Source organism: Heterodontus francisci, unplaced genomic scaffold (genome assembly GCF_036365525.1).
Source record: "Heterodontus francisci isolate sHetFra1 unplaced genomic scaffold, sHetFra1.hap1 HAP1_SCAFFOLD_53, whole genome shotgun sequence".
In the NCBI taxonomy this organism is placed as follows: domain Eukaryota; kingdom Metazoa; phylum Chordata; class Chondrichthyes; order Heterodontiformes; family Heterodontidae; genus Heterodontus; species Heterodontus francisci.
The window spans coordinates 876981-885017 of NW_027141851.1; the positions used below are offsets into that span (position 1 = coordinate 876981).

The 8037-nt window shown below is 43.1% G+C and overlaps 1 non-coding gene across 1 annotated transcript; it reads right to left on the reverse strand.

Annotated features, from left to right (window-relative positions):
• Positions 1-6924: 6924 nt before the first annotated feature.
• On the reverse strand, positions 6925-6996 carry trnaa-cgc (transfer RNA alanine (anticodon CGC)). The gene has a single exon. It is a non-coding gene; the product is annotated as a tRNA-Ala (tRNA).
• Positions 6997-8037: the final 1041 nt, after the last annotated feature.

An 8037-nucleotide genomic window follows, 5' to 3' on the forward strand; every position in this document is an offset into this window, starting at 1 on the left:
GGCAGTGAGTGATTGGGGAGAGGCAGTGAGTGATTGGGGAGACTCAGCGAGTGACTGGCGAGATGCAGCGAGTGAAAGCAAGACCTCGAGGCCATGCAATCATGCGTTTCTGTGGAATGTTGGTACAAGGGGAAACAAAGAAATAAAAGACTACAGTTTGGAGCGTTCTGGTTTGTGTATTGATAAGGCTGAGGAAGTGTGCTGATCGGAATGTGGAATCAATCATCCATTGTTTTAATTAAAGTGTCTGTTCAATCATGTCAATCATCCATTGGTTGAACACACTGTATGTACAGAACAGTATAAATGTCTGTGGTCCTGCATGTAAAGTTAGAGTATTACCTGAATGCCCGAGGTGATGTCTATCCCTGCGTACGCTTGAATAAATTGATTGAACTGAGTCTCCTCGTGTGGGATGTGAGTTGTCCCACTGGAGGGCCAATCAGTTAGATGAAGATGAGGAGAAATTACTACACTCAAAGTGTTGTGAATCTTTGGAATTCTCTACCCCAGAAGGTTGTGGCTGCTCCATCATTGAATACATTCAAGGCTGGTTTAGATAGAGTTTTGCTCTCACAGGGAATTAAGGGATATGGGGAACGGGCAGGAAAGTGGAATTGAAGCGCAAGATCAACCATGATCGTAGTGAATGGCAGAGCAGACTCGATAGATCAAATGGTCTACTTCTACTCCTTTGCCTTGAGTTCTTGTGTTCTTGTATATACTACCATATGTTGATAGATACAATATTAATGGCATATTACATACAAGAGCAAGACTCTTCAAAATTGATGGACAGACTCTCATACAGCACTTTGTGGCCACGTATCGATTCAGTTTCACAGTCGCCGACAGCACCAGAGATTTTGAGCTAAAGCATTCATCTAACTCTCACACAGTACTGTAGACTGATATTTACGTAACTATTCACACACCCACATAGAGCACCAGAAACTTACAGAGATTAAAATTACTGTCACAATGACACATCGGAAGACAGACTGCAAAATATTTTTTAAAAAATCCCAGTTTGACACAAATTAACACAGAGACAAAGAATAGATAAATGACAAGGTACTGACTGACTGACACTTACTGAATCTCTCCATCTCTCTCTCACACACACACACAGGCAGCCTCAAGGAGTATCAGCTTTCGACCGTGACCGCTATTAAATAACAGGAAATATGATACTCATTGACAATTTGTCAACTGGAAATCAGTAGGAAACTGGGAATGCATTTTTAAGCCACTTTAACGATATGTAACTGAAAGGAACAGACGAGGGGTTCGGTGTAGATGGGGCTGGTATATCAGCTACAGAAAAAAAAATGAACACACACACAAAATCACACAAAAGCATAAAGTAAATAAACAGACGTCCCCCCCAAAGCAGGAAACTACAAGGCAGGTAGCCTAATTTCTGTTCTCGGGAAAATGCTGGAATGTATTCTTAAAGAGGTTACAACAGGGCACCTTGAAAATCTTAAAGTAATCAGGCAGCGTCAATATGGTTTTGTGAAAAGGGAAATCATGTTTGACTTAATTATTGGAGCTTGTTGAGGATCTGTCAAGCAAAGTGAATAAAGGGGAAGATTTGATGTGGTGCACTTAGAATTCCAAACGTCATTTGATAAGGTGCCACACCAAAAGGTTACGATACCAAATAAGAACTCAAAGAACAAAGAACAAAGAAAATTACAGCACAGGAACAGGCCCTTCGGCCCTCCAAGCCTGCGCCGATCCAGATCCTCTATCTAAACCTGTCGCCTATTTTCTAAGGGTCTGTATCTCTTTGCTTCCTGCCCATTCATGTATCTGTCTGGACACATTTAAAAGATGCTATCGTGCCCGCGTCTACCACCACCACTGGCAACGCATTCCAGGCACCCACCACCCTCTGCATAAAGAACTTTCCATGCATATCCCCCCTAAACTTTTCCCCTCTCACTTTGAATTCGTGACCCCTGGTAATTGAATCCCCCACTCTGGGAAAAAGCTTCTTGCCATCCACCCTGTTTATACCTCTCATGATTTTGTACACATCAATCAGGTTTCCCCTCAACCTCCGTCTTTCTAATGAAAATAATCCTAATCTACTCAACCTCTCTTCATAGCTAGCACCCTCCATACCAGGTAACATCCTGGTGAACCATTCTGTGCCATAAACTTTCTATGATTTTTCTGTGTGATTGCCTGGTTCAATCTGCACCTGGCAGACTCTGATACTGTCGTGACTGTGGGATTCATTCTTTAACTCTCAAGCTGTAGTGATGGTGGACATAGACAATGCTGGAGAAGGATCATCGACCTTGAAACGTTCACTGTGTTTCTCTCTCCACAGATGCTGCCAGAGCTGCTGAGCATTCCCACCAAATTCTGTTTTCGTGAGCATTGGGTGTAATTGGAGTGATGTCACAATGTCTTGTGTTTCGTTACCCAATCCGATTCAATGCTTGCCACCATTCACAAGCATGCTTGCAGCGAAAAATGTTTTGGGGCGGCACAGTGGCACAGTGGTTAGCCTCACAGCTCCAGCGACCTGGGTTCAGTTCTAGGTACTGCCTGTACGGAGTTTGCAAGTTCGCCCTGTGACTGTGTGTGTTTTCGCCGGGTGCTCCTGTTGCCTCCAACAGCCAAAGACTTGAAGGTTGATAGATAAATATAGGTTTAATATAAATGGGTGGTTGTTGGTCAGCACAGCCTCGGTGGGCCGAAGGGCCTGTTTCAGTGCTGTATCTCTAATGAACTAAATAAATCTTCTGTGAAATCAGGAAGTTTATTTCCTAAAGACTCTCTGCAGCCACGTTTCTACTGAAAAACTCACCGACTATGTGAAGATGCACAGGGGAAAGTCACCAATCTGTCTGTGAGACAGCGCCCTACTGAAGGGATTCCCTCACACAGTGATTACCTTGTGATTTATGTCCCTTCCTGTCGATAAGTATAATTACCACCATCAAATTAGATCAGAGACAGAAGAAAAAAGAACAGCTACAGTGAAGCACATTGTTTTTCTGAAGTAATTTCTCTCTCTGTTGATTTATGCTCTTGAATTAAATGTTGATTTTCTCCCAGGAAAGCTCAATGTTTTCCTTCCTTTTCAGCTCCTGTGACACATACTGCTATGCCTCGTAACACACGGCTACAATCCATCTGCCAGGGCTGTGAAATGGATCCTTGGATCAAATAAAATGGGAATCCAGCCGTCTGTTGAGAGACTGATGTTTATGACATTCGCTATTGAGTGTGTATCAAGTTACAGAAGCTCAAATTTAGCGGTTCAATCCTGAACTCAACAGAAGCACTACATTGTCTGATTGCGACAGGCGATGGTGTATAGTGGTTAACATAGCTGTCGTTTTAAGCAGTTGAATCGGGTTCATTTCCTGGCCATCGCAGCTTCACATGTTTTGATCTCTGTTCTTCTGAGGCTCAAAGGTTTGAATGGAGCCTGAACATTTTGGAATGGATAACGTGTGCAAAGGAAGGAAATCCTTGACGTGGTTTTAATTCCCACGTCACGATAAATCTAACTCGGATTTCCTCCTTTTTATTGTCATTTTTTAGCTGACCTGAACTATATAGTGGAACACCGATAGAATTACATGCGTTCACTAAAATTCATTGACTCTCAGAATCTTGTCCCTTCGCTGCTTCCCGTTCCTTATTTAAATATCCATTTCCCTCCCAGAGGGATTGTTTCATCCTTCAATACGAGCAACACTGTGAAAATCCCAGCGTTGTGCTGAGTTCTTTGTGGGATTATGATTTCTTTATTTGAAGTGAGAGACCAGTCAGAAATACTGTTCAATGAAGAGTAAAATATCACAGGGCATATTTACAAATAGCCAAATAAAGAAGGTAATCTTTTGTTTTTATGAGACATCCATTGATTTATTCTTCAGTATATCAATGTGAAACAATGTGAGAGGAGAACATACGGGCAGAAGTTATTTCCTCACATTGCCTGCTTCTTTAACCCTGACAGACTGTCTGAATTCACTCTGCGATGTTGCAGTTCTCAAACTCGGCCAGTGGATGTCATCAATCTGCGTTACAGCGAAGTTTACAGATCAGAGAGGGTCACAATAGGTACCACATTGTTCAGCTTCCTTTGGACGGCTGGGACTAAGATATTCTAGGAATTGAGACGAGCTGTTATTAAATTTTTTTACACCAACGCTGGTTGCACTTTTGTGCTAAATCAGTTGTCTCACACGTGGGAGTGAGATTGAGTCCATATCTGTCAGTCTCTACTTTTGCGTCTCTGTGTCGAATTAATTCTGTGTGTGTCACTCTATGGCACGGCGTGTGTGTGCTGGTTTAATTCTGAACTGTCAGTCTCTGGCACTGCGTGCGTGTCGGATGAAACCTGTCCCTGTCACTCGAATGCGCTGCATTTGTGTGTGTTGGTTTATTTCTCTAACTGTCAGTCTCTAGCAGAGTGTATGTTTGGCGCATGAATGTTTTATGTAACAGTCGCCAGTTCTGTGTGTGAGTGTGTGATACATTCTGTTCCTTCCACTGTCTGCTACAGAAAATCATTTAAATTCACTGTGTACTTGTTACTATTTGGGACTGTATGTCAGTGTGAGATTCATTCTCCATTTGACAGTCTACAATAGTCGTGTCTGAATGTGTGATTCATTCTGACTCTGACAATGTTTGACACTGCATGTGAATGTTGGAATCATTCTGTCTATTAGCCTCTGATTCTCGATGAGTGATGGATTCAATAGGTATCTGTCACTTTGTGTTACTGTATGCGAGGATGAGTTTAATTCTGTCTCTGTCAATCAAAGGCAGCAGATCAAGAGGTTACGAGGTCGGCACAAGGAAGCCTCTTCTGCAATAGCTTTCCAAACTCGAATACTACACACCGAAGTAAACGTTGTTTTCACTCACTGAGCTGCAGGAGATCGGTCACCTCCGGGCTCAGTTCCAATCTCCCTCTGCCTTTTGCACACTCGTCTCCCTCACAGACACGGAATCTAGCAGTTTTGTTATAATGTTCTTTAACGACTCACCAAACAGCAGTAACAAGGCGGCCGTATCCATGTTCCAGTCTGAGCTACGTTGAGACATGACAACTGGAAGGAAGGGTGAGTGTGTCACTTGCTCCAGCTCGCAGAACTTCAAGCCAGGATGCGTTGAGAGAGTAATTGCAGAAGCAGAGGCTGAGAGGAAGTGAGGTTGACCCACAAACAAAGTAACAGCACTCAGTCTTGTACAACCAGAAATGAAATATGGAGTGAAACATTGCAAGTCTTGCGAGGAGAGATTGAGGAAACTGGGACTCAATTCTCCAGAGTTCAGAAGAATTAGAGGTGGTCTCATTGAAGCTCACAAAATTCTTACAGTGAGTAACAGGATAGGATCTTTCTTCTGGCTGGTGAGTCTAGAACCAGTACACAAAGTCTCAGAATAAAGGGTAGGCCATTTAAGACTGAGATGAGGAGGAATTTATTTGCTCAGAGGGTGGTGAATCTGTGGAATTACCTACCACAGAGGACTGTGGAAGCTCAATCATTAGACATGTTCAAGACAGAACCTATAGATTTCTGGGTATGAATGACATCAAGGAATATGGGGTTAGTCTGGCGGGCGGGGGGGTGGGGGCGGGGATGGCATAGAGGCAGATGATCAGTCATGATCAGTTTGAATGGCCGAGAACGCCCAACAGGCCGAATGACCTTTTCCTGTTTATATTTCCTGTATTCCTATGTTCCTAATTTCCATCAAGGCAGCATTTGAATAGTAAAGAGTGAGTTTGCATAGAGTGGTCATAAAAGGAGAGCAACGAAAGATAGTGTAAAAATTGGGAATTTGGTAAGAGTGAGAATTCTGTGGTGGGTTTGTTGAGCGAATCACAAAGCGAAATTTTGCTTGTTATTTTGAATTTAACCTCGTACTTTAAAAAACCGTGAGAGAAACTGCAATCTAGTTAACAGAAACAGTTAGTTGCCGGTAACTGTCAATCAGCTGTAAGATTGCATGAAGAGGTGTGAGCTGGGAGCTGAATCGTCACTTGTTACTTGTGTGGCTCAGAAAGGTTTATAAAAGTAAATAGTATCTGCTGATACTGAGAGTGATCGCTCAGAGAGGCCCTCAAAGGAGTGCAGTGTAAAACCAGCTTGAGAGTTGGGAATATGCTGAAATTAATTTAAGGACTGATGGACACAAAATCCAGCACACTGTTTGGTTTTATGTCATGAGGGGTAAAAACAGAGCCGATAGAGAGAAACTGTTCCCATTGGTGGACGGGTCCAGAACCAGATCATTTAAATTTAAGGTGATCGAGAAAAGAATCACAAGCGACAGGAGGGAAATCTTCTTTCTCCAGTGAGTGGTTAGGATCTGGAATAAACTGCCTGAGACTGTGGTGGAGTCAAATTCAAGAGTGGCTTTAAAAAGGGAATTGGATAAGCGCCTGAAGATCAAAAGAGATAATTGCAGGGTTAAGGGGAAATGCCAGGGAAGTGGGAGCAGCTAAATTGCTCTTGCAGAGAGCTGGACGGGTTGAATGAACTCCTTCTGTGCTGTCACCTTTCTATGATTCCATGCCCCAAGACTCCATCACCCTTTCTGCTTCTCACGCAAATGCCCAACTCTCAGTCTTGCCCCAGCAGTGCCCAGTCTGACATTAGACATTAGATTGGGAAAGTGAGTGGAACAGTGACAGGGGATCCAGCATAAAGCAAGTGTGGACTGTAGCACGACACTGCACTGAGATACATTCCCGTCTGTGAGCTGTGTTGACACTGGACTGCTATCAGCTGAGGTGGACTGCCCAGAGGGTGTGCGATGAAGTCCTGCGACAATATAATTGACTGAGTAAACCGATTTATTGCTGCGAATTTAAACATAAAGTTTAGCGGTGCAGCACTGCCGTTGCGGTGCAACGCTCCTCTCAAACCTACTTGGAGATGCTGGGGATTGAACCCAGGACTTCATACATGCGAAGCATGCGCTCTACCACTGAGCTACATCCCCAACTCTGACTGCAGTGCTTCACAATTGATTCTTTGTATTTATCATGTTCTCAGTCTTCATCAGTATCAGCAGTCTTTCCGCCGTCCTGACACCTGTCCAAATTGCCGATGCCTCTTGTATGAAACAAGGGCAATGAAATGTGTCCTTTACTTTTCTATACATTCCCACAGATGTACTTGGCTTCAGAATGTGGGGTAATTACATATAAAGGAGCAAATTTTCCCCCACTCTGATCCCAGCGCTCACTATTGTAACGCACGAGAGCGTTTCTGTGGAGTTCCGAATCGTCCTTGCAATTATAACGCAAGTTTGAATTCTAAAGCAGTGAAGTTGGGCAAAATCTTTATAAAGGACTGTTTAAGCCCCAGTTCACATGTTGTGTCCAATTCTGGGAACTTTAAAATGGAGTCAAGGCCTAAGAGAGGATTCAGAGGAGCTTTGCCAGAATGGTATCAGGGACGAAAGGCATCAGTTATGTGGAGAGACTGGAGAAACACTGGGTTTTCACTGCGGGGAAGCGGAGTTTAAAGTCAAATTTAATGGAACTGCCCAAGATCATGCAATCTTTAGATGTTATCAGTGAGGAGAAACTGCACCAGTGGCAGAAGTGTGGGAACCAGAGGACACAGATTTCAGGTAATTGACAAAAAGAACCAGCAGAGAACAATTGTGAATTATTGAGATCTGGAATAAACTCTGTGAAAGAGCGGTGGAAGCAGATTCGGTAATAACTTTCAAAGGGTAACTGGATAAATACCTAAAGCGGAAAACCTACAGGGCTACAGGGAATGAACAGGGAGGGAGTGGGATTAATTTAATGACGCTATCTAAGAGCCAGAACAGGAACAATGGGCCGAAAAGACTCCAATCTGTGCTTCATCATTCTCTGGTGTTTTTTATTGAGGGAATTTCAGGGTTTGAACCCGGCCACAATGAAGTTGTTACATAGCCAAATCAATATGACATGTGACTTCTGATAATAATATTTCCAACATGTTAATATATTTGTCTTTCTTGATGATAGAATTTCTGGGGAGACAT